Below are 24,060 nucleotides of genomic sequence, written 5' to 3'. Positions count from 1 at the left end.
AGGTCAGGAGTTCAAGCCCCATGTTGGGTGTAGAGATTACTTGAACAAATAAAACCATGTTATCAAGCGTGGATATGCAGTATCACTTGACCCAACGTTTCACTGAAAATGGAAATCATGCCATTAAAGTCTTAGGGTGCAATGGCGTCTGCTCATAAGAAGTACTACAGTATATTCCAGTGAAATTTGCACTTGAAAATTCGTGTGACGCAGGGCAGGGCATTACGGTGTGGAGCCTGCTGAAAGTAGAGAAGGAAAGCGTACTCTGTGACCACGGGGAGTTTATTGTCTAATTCAGCTTAAACCAGCAAGTCTGCCAAAGCCTATTCCATTTACAAGATGGTAGAGTATCCAGTTGGGGACAGATTCAACCATGTGGAAGACAGCCCCAAATCTGCAGTATACAGTGGGAAAAATTATTCTCGAAAGCCTATGTACTTTGCGAGGCTTAATCTGATTTTACCCTGAACATACTCACACAGCAAGTGTAATCCTGAAATGACTGGCTTAGCAAGCTTGGTTACCTGTTTGCCTGAGCAAATGGTGGAAAAGGAGCCATCGATGGCAGGGTAGGAAACCCAAGAACACATGTCCAGCAGACCCGTGGTCCTGAGCCCTTGATGTGGCATCTGATGTACTCCATTTACTAAAGCAGGACAATCCAGAGGACGCTGGAAAGATTGCCATCAGAAACAATGGTTTTGTCCACTCTGTCTTTTGGCAAGTTAGTTCTAAATTTTAACTTTCCAGAAAATTATTTCATTCAAAACAAGTTGTCCCCTGGCTGAGATGGGTGAGGAAGGAGATGGCGACAGGTAACGTCGAGGTGGCCGGCTGCTTGCTCCCTGCCACAGCCCACCCCCGGGGAAGCTGGGCTCTGAGCTGGCCTTCCAAGCCCCGGATGGCATGTCCTGGAGCGTCTGTTCCCTGTTTGGTTCCTACCCCAGGCTACGACAGAAGGAAAGGGGAGGTAAATCAAAGGAAGAAGGAGTGAGCCTCTGTGGTGCTGGCCGTGGGAGGGCATGCTGAGCTAGCACGCATCCTTGGTGTCGGATGCAGAGTCGGGGACGCAGCCACAGATGATGCGGAAGGGAGCACCAGGCTGCAGTGAGCAAGGAGCTGCGTCTCCCTCACTTTAGTCTGGTCTCAGGGTCTCGGGGGCAGAGGCTCACCCATGTTCTCAGCCTTGCCTGTCTGTTAGAATTGCCCACCTTGGACTGGTGCATCGAGTCTCTGGTTCCTCGATTTTTTGTTTGTTTGTTTGTTTTCTAGGTGATTCTGATGGGCTGGGAGAACTGGAACCATGTGACAGCAAGGTGGCTAGGAAGACAGTGTCTCTGGACAAACAAAACCAGGGGCAGGACAAAGGCGATGAGGATGATGATGCTAACTAGCTACGTTTAAGGTTCTCATGTCCCAGGCAGGGTTCCAGAAACAACTAATCCTCACCATGACCCCATGAAGTAGGACCTATTGTCTCCATTTTATAGATGAGGAGACTGAGGTTAAGTAATTTGCTCAAGATCGCTTAGCCCATAAAGCAAACCAACTCTTTGGCTCTTGAGTCCCTGCTCCGGTGTTAAGGTTGATACCTTTACGGGACTCAGCCTCTTCAGATCCTCAGTAGGCAAGGTTCCGTGTTAGAGGAGTGTAGCAAGGGGCTAAGGGTCTGCGTCATAACTAGAGCAGCAAGAGTCTGGTAGGTTCTGTTCTCTCTGACCAACATGTATTCCTAGAATAGAGGTCGAGTTAAATTATTGAGTTGTCTCACATCAAATACAGCTTGGTAACATTCCTTTATTAGCTGGCTTTTTGGCAAGTAAAACATCCCACCTGCCTGTGGGGAATGCTGCTTTGTTAATGGTGATGTCCTGATCTGGGTGTGGTGTAGCAGCTCCATCCCACAGACACTGTGGTCAACGTATTAATGCACCATAAGCTGGGTGTTTGTCTATAACAGTGTGGTGGATGTGACTAGCCATTCAAGTCATTCGTGTTATGAATATTTATTACCCACCTGCCACAGCCAGGTCCACATGCTGGACACTGTGGATCCCGGATGAAAACACTGGGGCTCCTCGGGCGCCTGGGTGGCTCAGTCGGTTAAGCAACTGCCTTCGGCTCAGGTCATGATCCTGGAGTCCCGGGATCGAGTCCCGCATCGGGCTCCCTGCTCGGCAGGGAGTCTGCTTCGTCCTCTGACCCTATCCCCTCTCATGTGTTCTCTCTCTCTCTCATTCTCTCTCTCTCAAATAAATAAATAAAATCTTTAAAAAAAAAAAAAAAGAAAGAAAACACTGGGGCTCCTAAGGAATTCAGGCTTGTAGGAAGGCAGAGAGATATACATAGGAAAACATTTAGTGACCTTATATGGCCTTGGCACTGTGCTTAATCTTTTACATCATTTACTCCTGCGGTAAGTGATGATTACCACGCAGTGGTTAAGTCCTTTAACCGTGGACTTCACAGTGAAGATAGAAGGGGCTGTGAGAAGACAGGGAAAAAGGCATCTCGCGGTTTCGGGGGGAGGCAGCGGGATGGTACAGTCTCGGGCAGGGTTTGGAAGGATGAATGAAGGCTGGGAGGAAGGGGGAAGGGAGGGCAGCAGGTGGAGGGGACAGAAGACAGGGGCCGAGGTGTGCCCTCAGGGAAGACCGTCCTGACCTCCTCACCGCCCTACCTGCCCTCACTTTCCCTTCTAAAAACACATTGCAATTCCGGGAGAGTCCTCGCCGGCCGATGTTAGCATTTAAAATTCTCTCCTCATTCTTCCCCACACTGTAGCAAGCTCCTTGAGGCCGTTTGGTGTCTCTACTGCCCAGGGTGGTGCCTCAGTAAATATTTGTTGAAGGAATGAAAGGCATCCTCTGAGGAGGGGGCCCTTCCAGTGGGAGGGACACCCCCCCACACCCCCCATGCCTCAATGGCATCCCAGCAGCAAGCCGCCAGGCCAGTGGGGCTTTTGTTAAAGAAGACACTGGCCCTCCTTCCCTGGGAGAGGTTTCTGTTTGTCAGCGTGCAATGTAGTTCAGTATCAGTCCCAAAGACATACGGTATCAAGTGGCCATGGGTGCCTTTGATGGTGGCCCACCTGCCCGTGCAGGTCTGAGAACAGAGGTGAGAGTCAAGTGTAACCGCTCCGTGAGCTCAGGTGCTCGGCTCTGGCAGGTAGCTTGGAGTCAGCTACTGACATGTTTTTTTAAATGAACCGTTTTCCTGGAGATTCTTGTGTACTTTCTGGCAATTCTTAAATACCTTTCTAAGTTGGGCAGATTTGAGGAGCTGCCCATGGGGACGGTCAGGGCGCCACTGAGTGGGAGCAGCCTCATGGGCGTGTGAACTACAAGGTCACCCAGGAACTTGCACTTGGTGTGAGATTCTCCATTCAGGGTCTTGAAATTCTTAATACATTTTGAACAAGGGGCCCTACGTTCTCATTTTGCCCTGGGCCCCCCAAATTATCTAGTCCATATGGCATTGAGTCTAAGGAGGTTTATTGGGTGTTGGTGAATGCCAGCTAGAATGGGCAAACTACAGTCCCGCCCTAACTCTGGACAGCTTTTCAAAAGCAGGACCGTGTGAGACAAGATGGCCACACAAAAATAAATCTGCGATCACCAGCAGCTCAGAGCACAGGGGTGACTGCTGTAGCCAGTCACGTAGGTCATCTCAGTACAGGAAGGATGGTGTGTTGCTTAGCCAAGCTTGTGACATTGTCCCCAAGTTCTTGACCTCTGGCCATGTGACTAAACCTTAAACTGAATCTTACTAAAACCCAGGCTGAAGAAAGGCTCTCTGTGGATGGTGTTTCCATGGTTTTCTGGGAGGAAAATAGAACCGTCTTCCAACATATGAAGATGCCGAAGTCTAAGACTGAAGTTGCCTCAAATAAGAGAAATCATTTCGGGTGATCATGAGAGATTAGTGCTCTCCTGTGTCCATCGAAGTGTGTATGTTTTCTGTATTTTGTTGCCTTTCTGACTCAAGACGTGAATCACAATGTAGGTTTCATGTTTTCTCCTTGTGGAGGGTCTGCCAACCCTATTTGTAGGAAATTTGTTTTCAAATGGGGAAGGATAGAGAATTTAAAGTGGAGTTATTTCAGTTATTTCAGTTACTCCAGTCAAGACAAATCACTGTTGTTTTTTTAAAGATTTATTTATTTATTTATTTATTTATTTATTTATTTATTTATTTGAGGCAGGGTGGGGAGGGACAGAGGGAGCAGGACAGGGAGTCTCAAGCAGACTCTAAATGTGGGACTCGATCTCATGACCCTGAGATCACGACCTGAGCCAAAACCAAGAGTCGGTCACTTAAGCGACTGCACCATCCAGGCACCCCCAAGACAAATCACTTTTTAAGGAATGCAGTGAATTTACAGTTTTCACCTCTGAATTGGCATTCTCGATCTTGGTGATCTCATGGGGCGTGTATCATTAAGACGGGAGACAAATAAAATTCCTTGTTTCCCAAAGTCGGGAGATGTAAATACTCGAGCCTTTATTCTGGTAGGCAGGACTTCTCCCAGATATTTCAGTTTAGTAACTAATAAATAATCAAAAAACAAGGAGCCCTCGTGCAGCCACTAAAGCTAAATGATGCTGAGTTGACTTAATTTATTTTGTTGGTACCGTTATTGGGTGAGTCAGCTGGGAAAATGGTGGAGCAAAGGTGTTATTTTTATTTAAGTAAAAAATATAACAGAATGTATGCTAACATCTTTTGTATATGATAGTGAAGCTGGGGGTTGGGAGACCAGCTAGACTCCACAGCTAATGGGACAACAAAACAGGCTTGTTTTTATTTCCACTATGAAATAGAAGATGGAACTCATGCTCTTTCCTTTTTTCTGTTTTACACCTCTTTCTCATTCATTCCTGCCCACATTCCTTTTTAATTTCCATGAAGAAAATTAATTTAAATCAGCTCCTCATTTTCAAAGAATCGGCCTGTCATTCTTTTTCATTGTTGGGAATTCAACCATTTTTTAAAAAATCTCTTTCTTCCATTCATTCGTCTAATTTTGGATGGCTTTTTTGAGATCTACTTTACAAATCATAAAATTCACCCATTTTAAGTGTACATACAGTTCAGTGAGTTGGGAAGTTTATACAGTTGTGCAATGGTCACCAAAATCCAGCGTGGAGCCTTTCGATCACCCCCAGCAAGTGCCTTGTTCCTATGCACGTGATCCTCACTTGTCCCCGTCGCCCCAGGTAATCAGCAATCCATCTTTTGTTTCTATGGTTTCACCTTATATGGGAGCTGCATATCGATGGAAAAATTCACTACATAGTGTTTTGTGTCTGGCTTCTTTCATTTAGCAGTTTTTTTGAGGTCTGTCTATGTGTTACATGGGTCTGTAGTTTGTTCCTTTGTTTTGTTGGGCATTATTCTATTGACTGGCTAGACCGTGTCTTGTTTGTTCACTCACCTGGGGGGGGCGGCGATATATGGTTTTCAGCATCCATCCAGTTTTAAGTTTACCACTTTTATTCCTGATCCAAAGTAAGGATTAGAAATAAGTCCCATTTTCCTTGCTACTTCATCCCTATCCCCAGGATCACACTTGAGGGATCCCAACATCCATAGGAAGGGCTTGGAGGAAGAGTGAGGTGCGCTGTCTCCACCCGTCCACAGCCTACAGTCTCTCTCTCAGAATAGCACAGCAGATGTCTTGAGTTGGACGCTGTAGGTTGATCAAGTTAACAACTCTGACTCTGGGAAAAGAGCAAGTCTCTCCAACCTAAAACTGGACAACAGGGGACATAAATTCCTGACTTCTATCCTGGTTCATTTGTCTTCCAACCAAAAAATGTAAAAATTTCTATGTTGCAAATTGATGAGCCCACTTTTTCTACTCAATTATTTATCTCCCCACTGATTTCATTAACTAAGTGAAGCTTTTGGCAACTCACCAGATTTCATTCACAAACTCTTTCCATCAGTGTCTACTACATGCAGGCTCCGTGCTGGTTCCTGGGGGACGGGGTAAGCCGCCAGACACCAGCCCTGCCTCATGGAGTCCTGCTCCTGGGAAGCGTTGTCAGCTTCTGCTCCGTTTTGCCATTAAAGGGCAGCTGACTTTATAGTTCTAGTAGAATCTCTTTCGCATATTTGAGCCCTGAAATTTCATCTGAATTTAATCACGGTGAGTCTGCTATAGTGAATATAGTCTATTATATACTTTAGTGGGTCACATTGATAGTAAGGAACATAAACAGAGTATTCAGTCTCAGGTATTCAAAACCTTTGACCCACTGAAGATTTTCTCTAGATCTTAAGCACGGAGCCTAATTAGCCTACATGGTGACGATAGCTTCTGTTGGCATGCATGCCTAGGGCTGATTTCCCTTTGCTCTTTGAGACTGACTGGAAGACTTAGGGGTAGTAAATATCCTTATGGCCTTTGCCTACAAGCTTTGCTTAGGATCGAAGGTGAGATCCCATCCTTCCTTTATTTATGGCTTAGTGTCACAGACATCATCCAGCTTAGGAGGATACAGTCTACATCCTTACGGTGTCCTGGTGGGCACTCACATCACACAAGCAGACCTGGGCACCGCCATCTTGCTCTGTTCCCTGGGTGAGGGGAGGGTGCCTTTTTCCTGCAGGCCAAAATTCCCCTCGTTCTTCCCCTATAAGGACTCACCCATTCCTTTTTTTTCCAACAATGTCAGGACATGTGTGATTATATCACAAGTAGAATTAAGCCGACAGTGCTTATGTTTTGTCATCTGTAGGGCCAGGAGTTTGTTTTGCTTTTTTAAACAACGCTGTGAGATATAATTCACAGCATAAAGCCCACCCATTCAAGTGAACAACTCAGTGGTTTGTGATATATTCAGAGTTGTGCAATCATCATCACTATCTACTTTTAGAACATTTCATCACCTCAAAAAAAAAACAAAAGAAAAGACAAGAAATCCATACGCAGGGGCAGTCACTCCCTATCCCCCTCCCCTGCAGCCCTGGACAACCACTAGTCTACTTTCTGTCTCTGGATTTGCCTATTCCGGGTCTTTCATATACACAGAACCATACAGTATGTGGTCTTCTGTGACTGGTTTCTTCACTTGGTGTAATGTTTTTGAGGTTCCCCCATGTTGTCGCATGTATCAGTCATTCATTCTTTTTTGTGGCTGAGTAATGTTCCATTGGTGGATACACACCATTTTGTTTGATCACGCAGCTCTGGATGGACATTAGGGCGCTTTCCATCTTTTAGCTATTATGAGCAATACTGCTATGAACATTCACATACAGGTTTTGGGCGGACTTCATGTTTTCATTTCTTTGGGGCACGTACCTAGGACTGGAATTTGGGGTTCATATGGGAACTCTGTTCAAAGCCGGGTGCTTTTCATTCACTTCCTAAAATCTTTCAGAGGCTAAGGAAACAAGCATCCTTTGCATTGATGTCTCAGACCTTCAAAGCCAAGTCCCTTTGGTAGTCAGGCCTATCTCAAAATGTTATCAGAGACCTGATGCAGGAGAATTTTATGCATGAGATACCACAGGGAAGGAATGAAGAAGAAACTATCAGAAGGGCTGTTGGTTTTGCTCCTGTAGTGGTGATTACATGGGGTTTTCTGACAGGGAACCAGGGCTGTGTCCTGTCCAACCTGATGTACCTCTGTACTGCCCTCAGGATAGTAAAAATGGTTTGTTGGGTGTGTTCAGCAGCGTGTGCCCTTTTCTTTCTTTTAGAATTTTAATTTTATTTTTATTTACTTTTTTTTTTTTTTTTTTTTTAAGTAGGCTCCATGCCCAGTGTGGGGCTTGAACTCATGACCCTGAGACTAAGAGTTGCGTGCTCTATGGACTGAGCCTGCCAGGTGCCACAGTGTGTCCCTTTCTCTGAACAGTTTTAGGACATCAGCTTTTTTGAGTTCAGGCATTGTATTTCCTGAGCTCTCTACTCTGCCAGGATTTGCTTTCATAGAAAGTAGGAAGTCCTGTGAAGAGCGTTATCTGAAACCAAAAAGCACTTGCTTTCTGTATTGAATCCATTTTTTGTTCTCGCATTTGAGTCAGTATTTACCGATCTTTAAGAATTAAATTACTGTTTGAATAAAGCTTAGATCAAGGATTAAAGGAGTAAGTCTCCCAGCAACAAACCATTGCTAAACTATACTTCTGTCCGTGGGAAGGACCTGTTGAAATGGTACCTGGAAGTTTTGTAAGAATGTATTGTCCCCCATATTCCCTGATATTTAGGTATTTCTTACTCTGCACAGAGGAGTGACATAACCATGAAAAAAAGATAACCAATGAATTGTACATATATATAAATCACCTTATAATATTTTGTAGAATTTCAAACCAATTGTCTTATTTTTCACCCCCATAGTTTTGTGGAGTAGGTCAATGGGAATGATAGAAAAGGAAACTGGAGGCCCAAACTAAACAAGTCATAGAACTTCCCTGAGCCTCCATTTCCTTATCTATAAAATGGGTACACTGATAAATCAGACACCATTGTCAGTACCAAGTAATGTACAACACACTTAAGTAATCTGAAAAGTGTGGTGCAAAAGTTTGAACTCTTTTTTTTATATAACTAAAATACCTTACCCAAGTAGGGTAATGCATTACCCCAACACTCTCCTATTGGGAGTATTTACCAGCATAAAGAAGAAAATTACTATTTTCCATCATCTCTAACTCAGAACATCCTTCTGGAGTGTTAATTGTCCAACCATTTTGAAAAGCAATTTGTTAACATCTGGGAAAGTTGGAAGTGTGCTGTTAATGCAGCAATTCCAATTCCAGTGGTCATGAATGCATCATCTGTAATAGAGAAAAAGACTGGAAATGCCCTAGATGTCCATCAATATGATAATACATTAATTTTTGATATGGTCATACAAAAGAATACTTTTCTTCACTTAAAACAACTAAACTGGATATCCAGCATAACATTTCAAAAAACAGTGAGTGTAGAAAGGAAATCATAAAAGGATTAAAATATTATTTATATACATCTTTGCAACTAAAAACTTATATATTGTCTGTGAATACAGATACATACAGTAGAAGAATAGACGGAAGAAAACACATGAATTTCAACCTCAGATTGGAGAAGTGGCTTCAATATCTATAATAGATTATTTCTTGAAAAAAAAAACAAAACACGAAGCAGGTGCTTGGGTGGCTCAGTCGGTTAAGCGTCTGCCTTTGGCTCAGGTCATGATCTCAGGGTCCTGGGATCGAGCCCCGCATCGGGCTCCCTGCTCAGTGGGGAGCCTGCTTCTCCCTCTCCCTCTCCGCCTGCCTGTGCTCTCTGGCTCTCTCTGTCAAATAAATAGATAAAATCTTAAAAAAAAAAAAAAAACCATAAAGCAAACATGACTAAATATCAATGAGGTAGAACATTTTGTATGTTTTGTATATTTAAAATATTTCAGAAATTTAAAAAGTTTGATGGCTTATCATCCAGACTATTTCATAAGTATAGAGATACACTTTTCTCATCTTACACAATTTGTCTCCTGCCATACATAATTTTGTTGATTGTGCATATCATAAACATCTTTTTGTCACTAAATATGCTTTCTCGTTGTTGTTCTTCCTAGCCCTCCTAAGTCTTTCTGTTACAATTTAATTATTTACTCAGAGAAGAAACAAAACTGCTAGTGCTTCCTCTTACTATTTTATAATTATTTTCTATTTATTTATTTGTAATTCAAAATTATTTCTAATTCATTTATGATATATTTGGTCCCTGACACTGAAGGAGCTCATAACCTAAAAGCAGAGGTAAAATTAAAGTCTGGTTTAATCAGGGCACAAAGAATCCATTGAGTTTCTTGCGTAGTTCCTTAAGTCTGGGCATTCACAATGTGGAACTTCAATTTACTGTTTCCAAAAATAACCATCAAACAAGTGTCTGGGTTGGAAAAAGAATTCTCCCGTCCTGGTGGACCTGACTCAGTCACTGGCTGCTGCCCGTGACTCCCTTCAATTTTTCCTGTGTCCCAGGATGCCCTGTGGGCCCCTGTGTCCCAGGATGCCGCATTGCGGTTGCCTGTGTCCCAGGAGGCCCTGCGGCTGCCTGTGTCCCACGAGGCCCTGCGGCTGCCTGTGCCCCAGGAGGCCCTGCGGCTGCCTGTGCCCCAGGAGGCCCTGCGGCTGCCTGTGCCCCACGAGGCCCTGCGGCTGCCTGTGTCCCACGAGGCCCTGCGGTTCTTGTGTCCCAGGAAGGCTGGCGGGTTCACTGTGTCCCAGGACTCCCTTTAGTGTTCCCTGTGTCCGAGGCTGTTGGTCCTTCAGCGGAAAATGGCCCAGAGGCCTTGTGAGGCTTTGCTGTCCCCTCTATTCTTGTATGTGTTCCTGCTCTGGGTTCTTGAGATGCACCAGTTAAGACAACTAAAGCTCCCTGCTGTGCTAGGGTTTCCATTCCCTAATCTCTAATTGGTAATGTGTCCTTTTACAAATTTGAACTATTTTCCTTTCTGCTTTTTTTTTCTTCTGCAGAAACCATCCTATAGGTAGATAAGTACAATATCAGAGCTAGCAGGACCCTTACAAGTACTGAGAGTACTTCTTGGATCTTTGAATGGGAACAGTAAGGCCCAGGCAGTGGCTTCTGCATCCACCTTGGTTTCCCTCATTCCCATCTGGGATTATGTTGGCATGAATGTAGTGCCAAGGTACAGATTCCTGATTTCCTATGGATTCTTAACTAGTGATTGGTAAAGGCTGGTCTGTAATACATAATAAGATTTGCTGCCTCTGAGAGAGGAAACAGCACTGGGTGGAGAGCCAGGGAAGGAAGAGTGCTCAGAGCTTTGTCCCTGCTCTCCTGAGTGATGGGGCCAGTCACCTGACTCTCTCGATGGCCAGTGTTTCATCTATACAAAGAGTAGTTGCAGTGTTGATCCCTATAGTTATTTCTTCTCTGTTTATTGATATTTAAGGGATGGAATTGTAGTATGAACTTAGGGAATAGGGAAGATCTTTCACTAAATGCCTTGGATACAACTGGTTAAATATTTGGAAATAAATCCATTTAGATCTTCACAGATTATCATAGACAAAAATAACGTCAGATCAAATAAGAATAAACATTAGTTATGGAAAAACAGTGACATATGTTTTGTGCAGGATGAAAAGGAAGGGTAGAAGGACGAATTCTCTAAGCTCAAACTTTATGAAAGAAATCATAGTTCTTCATAATAATTTAAAGCTCCAATGAGCTAAAAATAAGAGCAAACAAACTGGAAAAAATGGTCCTTCTAAATGGAATAGGAAAGATGTCATTCTATTTAATATATGAAGAGCTCATGAAAATCGATACACAAGAGATAAATGGGCAATAGATAAAAAGGCAAGTCAGGAAGAAAAAGCAATAGTTTAATGAATGTTAAAAAATAACCAACTTTACTTGTCACCCTGAAAAATGCAAATTAAAACAATGAGACACACTTTTAGTGTATGAGGAGTGAGTCTGGTTTTTGTTGTTCTTAAATGAGAATTCTTATTGTTGGCAGACACGTGAGGAAATGGGTATTTTTGTATTCTGCTGGAAAGAACGTAATAACTACAAACCTTTTGGAAATGGATTTGGCGATATTTGCCAGATACTTTAAACCATTTGCTCCTTGAACCCAGAAATCCTATTTATTCTAAGGAAATAACTAAAAAATCAGAAGAAAAGTTACTCCCCAAATTATTAATCATTGCTTTATTTATTATTAAAAAGGCAAAAAGAAGTCTAAACATACAACATTGAGGCATTAAGATAATTATGATATGCGCAGTGTAAGTACTAGAGGAGTTATCTTGTGTTACATGGACATTGAAAATGATCTCACTAAAGCTTAAGAAAAGGACATATGAAATTGATTTAACCTAAGAGCTCAACTATATTTAAAAAAACAAAAAGACCTCTGCAATGGTTGTACCTAGCAAAGAAAAAAAGAAAAAAAAAGTCTGTGCATTCACCAAAGACTGAAAGAGAATAAACCAAAATGTCAGTGACGGTTATAGGTGCTAAAATTTCTACATTTTAGAACTTTACAGATTTTATATAATGAATGTGAATTACTGTTATAATGGGGGGAAATTATCTTTAAAAATATTCCATGACTATGACTAAGTGACTTACATAGTGAGCATAATTTCCTTTACTTTTATCAGATTTGTATTTTATTTTTGTATTTTTATTTTTTAGATTTGTATTTTAATAGAAGAGTCTTTGTTTAAAAACAAAACAAAACCAAAACAAGCAAACAAACAAAAAAACCAGTCCACTCTAGTCCCCAACCAATATCTGAGCTCCCCTGATGGGGTTTAAGTAGGTAATTTGCTTTCATTTTAGTTGTTTTCATGTCAGTTTGATATATATTGCCTCATGCAATTTCAGCATTTATAGAAGAGGATTCCATGCTTGTTACACAACGTGATGGCTTAGGGAACAATCATGGGGGGTTATCTGCATGGCTTTTGCTAGGAGAATAAATTGTTGGGTCATCTGCCCGGTGCTTATTGTAATGGGAAAGAAACCTCGGACATTGTCAGTTCATGCTATTGCTTTTGCATTTTGCTTTTGACAATTCAGAGTTATTGGTATGAAGATCAAATTATATTAGATCATCTAGAGATTCAGATTGGATCAATATTTATTGAGCTTCTATTTATTCTGTAAGAAATGGATGGGGTGGGGGTTCATCCTGGGCCTGGAAATATTACTCAGTAAGTGCTGTAGTTTGTTGAGCATAGTACTGACCCACATAAGACACAGAAAGGAGCCCTGTAAGAATCCCCGGTGCTTACCTTCAGAGGGCTAATGCAATGGTATAAAGTTATAACAATAAATATGAATCAATGAATTTTTAACCGAATGGATGAATGAGTGGCTTCATTGACAACCTAATGAATGAATAAAGCTGTCAATGGATTAATGAATGTTTGCACAGATCCAAGAATACCTGTCCCGGATTCTACCTAACAGAAGTTGGAAAGAACATCACTGCCCTCACCAAGCATCCTCTGTTCCTGAGCTTTGTGACTAGAGGAGAAAAAGAAAAGGAGAGAGAGGAGGTTCTGCTTCATGGTTTATCACTGTTGTTATTAGTGAAACTTTTCGAGGAATAGCCAGTCCGTAATGACCCCGAAAGCATTGTTCCTGTCTGAGTACTTCAATATTCTGTGGTCATATTTCAGACCTCTCTAGAAACAAGGATACTGTAAGTCAACTTATTTTGGGCCCTCACAGCCAGCAATTCTGTCTTCAATAAATGATTCATGTCAGGAAAGCATTTGAGTGCATTTCTTTTCTAATAAGTCTCTCTTCAGGTCCATTATGCATGAATCAAGTCAGGGAAATTGCCTGGGTTCATTGACATCCCTTTATGAAAATCAAAGAAATGAAGGATTTAAAATCTAGCCTTATTGATCTCCCACCTTCCACATACTCCTTACCAGAAAAGGAAGAGTTGGCAACAACAGGGCCTCCAAGAACCCAAGGATCAAGGGCGCTCAAGGAATAGTGAGGAGGACAGAGAGGGATCCATCAGAGAAAAGAGCCCACTCACTGGTGCCCGAGACACAGAAGAAAAATGCCACTTGCTTATTTCACCCAAAATTAGTTCCCCTGAGTGGACCCTCACGGAACACTCCCCCAACACACACAATGAGCCCCACTGATAACGACAGAGCCAGCAGAGTGCCTCCTGCAAGCTCCACTCCCTGCTCGAAACCCCAGGTTATTAATGCCATGGCCGTTTCTATGAATCAGAAGCACCATGGTTGACAGCATGTGGAGAAGCAGCCCCATTTCCCATTTTCTGAGCCATAAAGTTGGGCTCGAGAGAGCCCGTGCACGTGCCTTACCTCAATGAACTCTCCCACCGCCCTTATCTGTGGTCAGTGAATCGGTCATATTCCACTGACAGAAGAGGAAGCTGACATTCCTGAAGGCCGAGTGGCCAAGCTGATGCAGACACGTGGATGGTCAAGAGTTCAACCCAGACCCAAGTCAACACTGGTGCTTTCCTCTCTATACTTCTGTCTTTGACCCCCGCTGGAGTCATGTGGGCTCTAATCCAGTTGATACAAACCAATGCAAGATAAGTTCCCAATCAACGGAGTACCCCCTAGTCTGTGTTTGCACCAGGTTAGCTCTTGTGTGGAAGAGATTCCCATGTGCATGTGGTTTTGTTACATAGCCTTCAAGCTTTGGCTACTATCACTTCACATCTTCTTGGCTTTATCACTTCATATCTAATGCTCGGAGCTTCCCCAGGACTGGCAGTTGGGCCATTTGTCTGAGGCTGGTGACCTTTGTTGGTTACAGGCCCTGTTCCCATGGCCACAGACAGTGTCGTCCTGTGCATAATGGCGAAGAGTCATCATTTTTGATGGAGTCGTTGACCCAGACAGACTAGGTGGGCTAGGCCAGAATAAGTGAAGAGATTTGTGCGATCTTATCGACGTTACTAGAAAATCAATGCCAGAGAATGTCTCGGCTATCTCTGGTGGCTCAGTACTCATATCCCCACGGTCTCCTGACCCGGCCACTCCCAGACCACGTGGGGTTGTTTGGCCAAACTGGAGCCTGCTTAAAGGTTAGAGCTTCTAAATACTGAAGAGATTAGGGTTGCACCCCCTCCCCCAACGGGTATCGAGAATAAAATTATTAAATTATAAAATACGTTTAAGGAAATTTCCAACGAAGTTTTAAATTTTGCCATATTTTAAAGGCTTTCCATTATTATTTGTTTTTGATTGATTTTGAAATATTAAAGTTCAGATTTTATGAAAAAAATTTAGGCACCATGATTTGCTGGTGACCTAAGTTGCACCAGTAAGTTGGCCCCAACCTCACCCTGCTCAGAAGTCAGCCCCCTGCAAATTGCTTCCTGGTGGATGCAGACACACCTTTTATCTGCTTATTCTTAACATATTCCATATCGCCAGAGTTGTGTCCTCAGCTCCTTATTGCAAGGCTCCCGGGAAATACTGGTATGTTCAGAGGGCACCAAGATGATCATGGTCTTGATCTTGTCAATACCGCTTTTTATTTCTCTGCGGCGTCGTAAAGGCAAAATCCACATCGGATATTCAACTTATTTCTTCCATGTAGTTTAGATAGCTAACTAACTGAAAAGAGCCTCCAGAATCAGTGATTTTGAACAATCTTACTTTAGGACAGGAATGGGGACAAAATCATTTAATTAAAACTTGTGAGTGGGCTTTGGGGGTCTTACAAATCACTTCATCTCAGGGTCATCCCGGATTGTGTGGATGTCAAAAAAAATGCCCAGACAGGGAATCTTATTAAAACAAACAGAAGAGGGGCGCCTGGCTGGCTCAGTGGTAGAGCATGCAACTCTTGATCTCGGGGTTTGTAAGTTCAAGCCCCATGCTGGGTGTAGAGATTGCTTAAAACCAACAGAAGAAACTGATTGTGAGAACCACGGTGGAAAGGTTAGTAGGAAAAGATGGTAGGTGGTTTGGGGTCGTGGGCAAAGCAGCTGAAGGAGGAGGAGACACGCCAGGCAGCCCGGGAGTGCCAGCCAGCGGGCTTGTACTAAGGAGCTCCTTCGTGCGGGCCTGAGCTGGGCGCTTTCTTTCTGTACGTTCGTGCAGGTAAGCGTCACACCATTCCTGGAAGGAGGGGATTATTACCTCCATTACACAGTCACAGAAACTGAGGCCGAGATGAGAAGCCCAAGGTCACACAGTCAGTAAGTGGGGATTTGAACCCAGTGTCTGCCCGCGGAGCTATCCTTGGCAGGCTTGGCTGCTCGGCTTGTCACGGCCCGCGTGGGAAGGGAGAAGTGGGCACCGGAAGACCGCAGGCCTGACCACGTTGCCTTGGTGACGGTAGGACTAGAGTAGGAGGTGGTTTATATACTGAATAAAGCTCTCCTTTTTTGTTTTTTCGGTGCCAGCCAGTGTTGCATCTGCCTCACGCCTGCTTCTGGAGGCCCAGAGCTGGTCCCGGGCCATTTCCCCACTTGGAGAGACCTGAGGGGGTAACTGCCCGCGTGGTCCTCGGCTTCCATGTATTTCCACACGTGTCCCCCCTCACAGGTGTGGCACTGACTGACGGCCACCATTGAAGAGCCAACAATTTCCATTCAAACATCCGTCCTGCTTCCCTTCTCTCTCTGAAAAGTTTTCCTTATTAATTGGAATCTTCTTATTTAAAGCGGGAATGTCGGCGCTTCCCCGTTTGGAAGATTAGTTGTCCTCATTTCGTGTCAGTTTTTGATTTCGTGATACTGGACTTTTGGGAAACTTCCAGAAATTGAACATCATTTAACACGACGCATTTTCCACGGAGTACCTAGCAAAAGAGTTCACACACTCTTGGCGGTTGGGAAGGCCCCCCCCAGGCAGGTGGCTCCCGGAGACCACGCACGCTGTGAGGCAAGAGCCCCCCGCACCCCATGACCATGGGAGAGCAGGATCAGGGTTTAGAAACGGCAGGCATTGCTCTGGAAGGAAGGTGTGACTGACGCTGTGTGGGACCGACTGGCAGGGCGGTCGCTCACAGCTCAGGGTCACCCCAATGTCAGAAATGGGACCGTGAATTGAAATACGACATGGTGCTCTGAAGGCCCAAGTTCATGTGAGGTCTAGCTACCTCGGGCTTCCTGTGTCAACAGCAGCATGATAGTGGGCAGAGCACGAGCCTGGCTTTCAGACATTTACTCACTCTTTCACCTTTGCGTGCTCCCTAGTCGAACCCCGTTTCCTCATCCGTAAGGTGGGGATAACAGTACCTCCCATGGTGGGCTTTTGTGACAGGGAATGACATAATGTGTGTGAAATATTCGTGTGGGGATCCCGCTGCTCTGGTTACTACTCGGAAAATCTCCTGTTTAACTCTGGATGTTTTCGGCTTGGACTTGATACGGCTCCAAAAGGCCTTAGAGAGTATCTAACTTAATTTCTTTCCATCTCTGTTCTTTCCTCCAGAAAGAAAACGTTACCTAGGTTATCCATCGGTGTTTGCCTCTGAGTCTTAGTCTCCTTGGATTAGACAGAAAAGCTCTTCAGAATGTCTTTTTCTCCTATAAGCTACTCAGAACCAACTATGAAATATAAACTTAGAAGCCTCGATTTTCTATAGACGTAAGTTTTTATCATCCTAAAATTAGACTTCAGAGAGAGAGGCTTGGGGTTATTTATCAGAGGATGTAAGGACAGCGTTGAGTATGATTTATGACTTCTTCGGAGCTTGGTTTGTTTTAACGGACATCGTGTATGGTACAGGGATATTGGGCAGAGGACTGGTCCATCAAATTTTAACATAAGCTAATTTTAATAGGCTTCTGCGAAACCATTAGATGAGGATGATTTTTTAATTGAGGGCTATTTTAGTTAGAGATGGTCCCAGAGACAGTTAAATTCGGTTTAGAACACTGTCTCTCCTGTTTTGTTTTGGGCCTTGGGCCAGTCTAACTCTCAGGAATCCAAAAACTAAATTTATCCTTGTTTGTCAGGACTAAGTGCTAAGTGGCTGCCTCAGGCTTCCACAAGTTAGTTGCTGCCCTCTTGGAGATCTCTGCTAAATCCATTCAACCTCACAGAGAAGGCAGAATCTGACTGTTCCAAGAGCAGAACACACCTCACTTATTTCCCCTGGGACTGCATCCATGTCCCTTTCCTCTGGGGCCACCACTGGCCCCAGGCATTCTCTGCCCTGCCGACTGAAAATATTGGTCCAGAGACAGATTCACCAGCTAGCCCCACGTTAGCTTAGTCCGTGCTGCTCTCTGCCAATCCCTGTAGTTTTCCTTTTCTTTTCATCTGGTTAACCGCGCCCCTTTGAGAGCCCCCTCTGTCCATGCGAGCTGAGGAAGAGAGAAGGAGTTGGATCCCCTTAATCACTATTGAGGAGACCCCATTGAAATAACAGGAAACTCTGGTGTGTTAGGGCGTCAGTTTTCTGTATTAGAACCAGAGACTGTTCGATTTGCAAAGGATTTTAGAGCTTACTTACTCAATTTCTTCCTAAGGAAGAAGATGCTGAAACAGTAGTCAGGCCAAGCCCAGGCTCCAGGTTGGCTGACTTGTCTAAGTGTGTGTGGGGGTGTGTGGGGGTGTGTGTGTGTGGGGGGTGTATATAAAGACAACTGCTGTTAGTGTTTTCCTAAGGCTTTCTTTGCTTCTAGTACTTTTTCTATACTTGATTTTAAAGTTGTGATTATTTTGATTTGGGGTCCTTTTTCTTGTAATATCATATTGAAAATATATTTCATTTTACTACAAACCTATTATAGTGATACTTACTCAATCGTGTGGGTTTCCCATAATTCACTTTATTGTTTCCTAATGTCAGAAATGTAAGCAGTTTCTAATTTTAGGTGCTTATAAATAATGCTTGCTGAATATCTTTGTGCAGAGAGAATTTTTCTAAAAGTTAATTTTGTCCTTAAGAGAGTTTTCTCAGAAGCTGCGTTACTAGATTGAGTGGTGTGAAGATGTTTAAGGTCGTTCTAAAAAGCCCAAGTGGTTGTTCTCACACTGAGGCTAGGAGTCCCACATGACCTCATCTCTTTCAGCATGGAGTATTATTATTTTAGTTTGGAATGTAAAAAATAGGTTTTGGTTTGTTTGCTTAGTATTACATTTCTTTTCTCTCTCCTCTGTTCTGTGACCTGTTCTGTGGTGTTTGGAGTTAAAAGAGCCTAAATAAGGGGTTGTTTTGATTTCAGTGATGATACTAAATTGGTCATGGGTATTATTTTAGCAATTCACTTGGACTGATCTCTTTGGTAGAAAGTTCTGCTTCTTCTAAAACCCTGACCTGGTTCAGTGCTGTAATGTAAATGTAACAAACAAGCCAGACCTTTATAGAAACAAGCTGGCCAAAGCGCTAATCCCCTTTCTCTCTTCCTGAGTGTAACTGAAGTTCATGCTTATTTCATAGTTTCAGAATATTGACTAAGGCAGAATATGTAAGTCTTAACTAAGGTTCTCCTTTTTGTTGCCTAATTGAATACTTTACATTGAAGCTGTCTGTGTCTATTTAGAAGAGGATGCAGTTTGAATTCTCTCGTGGGGACATTCCGAGCTTTCTTTATTTGCTTATGTTTCCACTGGTGGAGGCTGGGCAGCATATGGTGCCATCTGCTTGACCATACAGAACTCGCTTCGGGAGTCCCTGGGAGCCGGGCTAGGCTGCTGTGTGCACGGCTGCTCGGCGGCTCCTCGATGTCCTCTCACTTCCAGGCTAGAAGTGCCGTGTGGGGAACACAGTGCAGCCGAGAGCATCCTGCTGGCTTGCAATTTCTCCTATTCTGAGGTCCACGTCTTCATCCCCACGCCTGGGAAGATTGTTCCAGAGTTAAGAAGGTAAAGAGTATGTGAGCTTTTGTGAACGCATCGGTTCCCACTTCTGAGTCACTCATGGAAAAGGAGAGGTTAGAATTAAAACAGTCGGGGGAGGAAATGTTTTAACACGCTTGAAGGTAAATTAAAGAAAATGTCAGGCTCTAGATATGGAGTGAGAAGAAAAACGAAGTCGATTTATATCTCACTGCTTTCCCAGAAATGCCAAAGTAATATATCTTAGCTGCTCCCCTTTGCCTCCTTATTTTCTTGCAACCATAGAAAAATTCTCCCCTTATTTGGGCACTCCCTGTGTTCCAGGCAATCTGCTAAGGGTTTCAAATGCTTGATTATCCTTGATCCTCACAGTAACCTTGTGTTGAAGGTACTGCTCCGATTTCACAGACAAGGAAGTGACTTCCATAGCTGTCAAGTGGCTGAGCCTGGATTTCTAGCCAGAGCTGCCGACTCCAAAGGTCCCCTTAGCCTTTCCAGGTCTCTAATGGCTGTGTTATATTGGCCCTCCTAAGCACTGGTGCTTGGATGCATGGTGGCCCCCACGTTGCAGAATTACCCTTGTCTGTGGCTCATGGGCTGGATTATCACCTTTGTGCTACCCTGCCAGGGGGTGCCAACACTCCCGTCCTTTCTCCTCAAGTCTGTGAGCAGCGTACTCGTTCTCCATCAGCCGCCTGCGGTTTCTCACCTCGTGCACCACCTGTGCTCCTTCATCTGACCACACCAAACCGAAAGGCAGTCCGGGAATGGGTCCATCCACCTCTCTGCCTGGGAAGGGGAAGGTCTCATTCTCATTAGCGAAAAGAATAATAAAGCAGAGGAGAAAAAAGAAACCACCATAATTCTTCTGTCAGAAATTAGCCACTATTAATAGATGGCCATGAATATAGAAATAGATGGAGATGCGAATGATATAAATATACACATTATTATTTTACAAACCTGAATCATGCTTCTTTGTTAGCAGTTTTCACTCAGTATATTCTAATATTCTTCAAAGGCCTTTACTCACTGGCTTAATGCCTCTGTTATACAAGTGGTTCATGGTCATTCAACATCCCCTATGCATAACCCCTAGGTCTCTCCCATCCTTGTATGAATGACCTTTTTAGGTCCCAGTGATACATAGGGAGACTCCTTCCATTGAATAAGAAGCCTCCTCCAATCAAGCAGCTGGGAACCAATTTAACATAGACAACAACGTGCCCTCAAGAACTGCCAGAGACTTTGTCAAATGATGAGTTAAATTCAAAATCTACTAAACATCGGTAGCTGGGAAGTAAAGGTAATTTGGAGTAACCTCTTCTCCTTGAACCTATTACGAGTCCCAGGGACAGGAGCTTCTCGTCTATATTTAAAACGCTGGTTCAGAAATTTTCAGGTGATGTACATTAAGCTCATAGGTCAGACTCGACCTTCTGAAAAATTCAAATAATGTATACAGATTGGTTTCCTGGCATTTTTTCCTATTCTCTATGCTTTATCTTTAAAATGTCTTCATGTGTCAGCAATTCCTCCTATATGTCACCCTCACTCACTGGATTGTGATTGGCCTGAGCTTCAATATCTGGCAAGCCCCCCCTACCCGCTGCTTTCTGTTCTCACCCACAGCCAGCTTGTGTGTGCTTCAAGCCCCGATCACGTCACTTCTTCCCTCTGTCCCCTCCTCAAACATGACCTGTGTTGGTCACTTGCAGCCGGCTTTCACTGTGTACACCTGTTGGAAGGGAGTGCCCGGTAGGGTTGGGCTTGAATTCTGCACCTCACGTGCCTGGAGCCAGCGCTCAGGACCGTAGGGTGAGTGTCGGGGAAGGACACTTCGGACTCTTCATTTTGCAAGAACCCGAAACAGATAACGGGCAATATCACTTTGGGGTTTTCAGGCACATGGGTTCTTCACTATTGCCCTTGATGATAAGAAATATCTCTGTTTACAGAAATAAGACAGGGCAACAGCCTCATGGTTATTTGTTGATTTATAAACTCCATAAATTACTGCTCTCATCGTCTGAAAAATAAAATTCTTTATTTCCTTGCTTCACATAAACAACTGAAGTGAATTTACTGGAAAGGTTCTCCCCTAACATTCTAGGTAGTCACCAATCTGAGAGGGAAAGAGGCAAAATATTTTAAAATATTTTTCACTCTACCTGCTTTAACCACTGGAAAAATCTTTATACCATCTTTCTGCAGTATGGCACTAAATTGGCTGATTGCCACATTCCAGAAAAAGCTCTTCTGTATTCAATATGGGTAGGGTGGTCCCCCAGACTTCCATCTGGAATAAACTTAAGACACACAACACATATTCACCCACTAGACACCTCCTTAAATAATTTAGCCTCGTGTCTCTTTTACTAATCAGTCCTAAACTAAGTCAGTAAAATTGCTTAACAAACTCACGGCACTGCTTACCCTTGTTCTTCAAGCGATTCCTTGACTGGTCTTATATTTTGCTCTTGCCTATACATTTGAGAATCAGTTTAAGTTAAAAAAAAGAAAAACAATAGCCTCCTTGGAATCCTTTTTTTTTTTTAAGATTTTAATTTATTTATTTGACAGAGAGAGACAGAGCGAGAGAGGGAACACAAGCAGGGGGAGTGGGAGAGGGAGAAGCAGACATCCTGCTGAGCAGGGAGCCCGACTCAGGACTCAATCCTAGGACCCTGGAATCATGACTTGAGCCAAAGGCAGACGCTTAACTGACTGAGCCACCCAAGCAAACTGCCTCCATGGAATCTTGATCCCTCTTTATAGATAGAGAAACTGAGAATCGGAAGAGTTATTTTACCTGAAGATACATGACCAATAGGAGGTACAGCAGAACTTCAAACCCAGACAACTGAACCCACACTCAGCCACCACACCAATCTAGGAAGGGAATTTGAGGAAGTGTGGGCAGAACCAAACCACCCAAAGCCCACCTGCCTGTGGTTCTCCTTAACCATCGCCAGTATTGTGTTAGACCCCCGCTCTGTACAGTACTAGCGAGGGTTTCACTCGGGGGCATGGTGGTCTTTTGTCTTTTACAAGGAAAAAAATCTTACATTTTCTCTGTAACACCCTGCTACTAACTAGAAACTGAGGAAGGCATCATTTCATCCCCTGCATTTCCAATGTCAGTTGACTTCCTTTTCTTAGTGTTAAGTCTGCATAGCAAAGGACTTGCCAAACGCTCCACAAATACTAGAGCCCAGAATCCTAGGGAAGAATCATCTTTCTCCTGGCCAGATTGTACGGAAGCTTTTAGTGGCTAATCTAGGGACAGTGAATAAAGCACATGAATATTCAACATCATCCTATAACTGCTGCCAAACTGTAAACCAATGTACATCACTCCTCTGTATGTGGCTCCTAAAAGTCAAGTGCATGGAGAGTGGGCTGCCAGCTTAATGCCTCCTCATTACAGAGAGCCGGACTATGTTAGAACCGGGTGTGTCTTAAGGAGTTTGACAACCTGGAGATGTCTGTGGGAAATGCCGCCGAGAAAGGTCAGAAATGTGGTGCATGGGTCTCTGCAGAGTCCTGGGTTTGTGCCAGAGAGCAGGGCTTCTGCGAGAGTGGGGTGTCTCAGCTGACTCCAGAGAAGGCAGGCCTAAGGGTACTTTTCATTTCCCCCCTATCAGAAATGTATGGAAACCATGCGGGAGTACTGTGTACCTTCCAGATTGTCTAAGCAAGTGTAAACGTTCTGGAGGAACACACCTTATATCTGTCCTCCTGCCCAAGACTATCCTCAAAACCAATCTGGGTGGCCAGAAAGAAGTCCCATTCCCCACTCTGAGCATAGCTTGTGATTCTGAACTTCACTGAAGGCGGCACTAGTTTTTGCCTTTGGGGTCATCTCTGGGCTGCTCTGCACAACCCAAGAGAACGCCCCCCCCCCCAGCTCACACCCCAGGAGCAAAGCAGCCCAAGCAGGTGTGCACAAGAAAGAACTTAGGAGTAACACCGAGACCTATGATTAGTTATGGGCTGTGACAACCGTAGGCAAATTACCCAACTTATGAGTCATCTCAGTTTCTTATTCTGAAAAATGGGATAATAGTAATACTCATCTCATTAGATTCATGTGAGGCTTAAAATGGTATAGTAGATGTGAAACTATTATATAGATTCTTTGGTGTTATTAATAAAGAGTGTAATGAAGTCTAGGGTCTCCCAGCTATTATTGTAAAGAGTTCATCCTAAAGTTTGAGCTCTTTCTGGGGAAGTTTGCAGTGAGATTTTGCTTCTAGGAGCACCAGGCTGCTGTGCATGATGGCCTCAGCTTTATTTTCCCATCAGTGTATTTGAACCTCCTGCCTTTACACTTTTCCTCCAAGGCTTTATTTGCCACACCATAAAGTCATATCATTATGCCATTTTGGGGTTGCAGACTGACTACCAGGCTGTGAGTTGGTTGCTATGCATGTTTTGAGTTTCTTTCTGATTTTAGAATGTGTGTGTGTGTGTGTGTGAGTGTGTGTGTGTGTGTGTGTCAGGGGTGTGATAGGGATGTTTCTCTTGCCTTCCTCATTGGTTATTTGTGTTTGCTGATATCTCAAAGTCCATCCCTTGTCCACCTTCATTAAAGTGTTCCACAAATATATCTATTTCAAATTAAGCTCCAATGACTGTTCCAATGGTTGGGGAGAAAATGACAATTTTCAAGGTAATCGTGTCCTCAGGAGAGGTGACAGTGCAGTGGAGGAAGGCAAAATGGGACAAGTCCCAGCAGAGGGTACTGCTTGGCACGCTCGTACA

At 43.7% G+C, this 24,060-nt stretch overlaps 1 protein-coding gene across 8 annotated transcripts in view; it reads left to right on the top strand.

The window, feature by feature from the left end:
• AGPAT4 (1-acylglycerol-3-phosphate O-acyltransferase 4) overlaps positions 1 to 24,060 on the top strand; it is a 118,511-nt gene that overhangs the window by 8,336 nt on the left and 86,115 nt on the right. For 2 of the 8 annotated variants that reach the window (XM_081829271.1, XM_081829275.1), the window contains exons 2-3: positions 16,939 to 17,094; positions 19,198 to 19,320. The exons of 4 other annotated variants lie outside the window; for them this stretch is intronic. The gene's annotated coding sequence lies outside the window, so the exon portion shown is untranslated. The remainder of the gene's footprint in view (positions 1 to 16,938; positions 17,095 to 19,197; positions 19,321 to 24,060) is intronic. 2 more of the 8 variants (XM_081829272.1, XM_081829274.1) reach the window with 1 other exon arrangement.

The sequence above is a fragment of the Leptonychotes weddellii genome, chromosome 8, assembly GCF_054177405.1.
Source record: "Leptonychotes weddellii isolate Sample4059 chromosome 8, ASM5417740v2, whole genome shotgun sequence".
In the NCBI taxonomy this organism is placed as follows: Eukaryota; Metazoa; Chordata; class Mammalia; order Carnivora; family Phocidae; genus Leptonychotes; species Leptonychotes weddellii.
The sequence above is the reverse complement of the archived record's forward strand: the minus strand, read 5'-3'. Positions and strand labels throughout refer to the sequence as shown.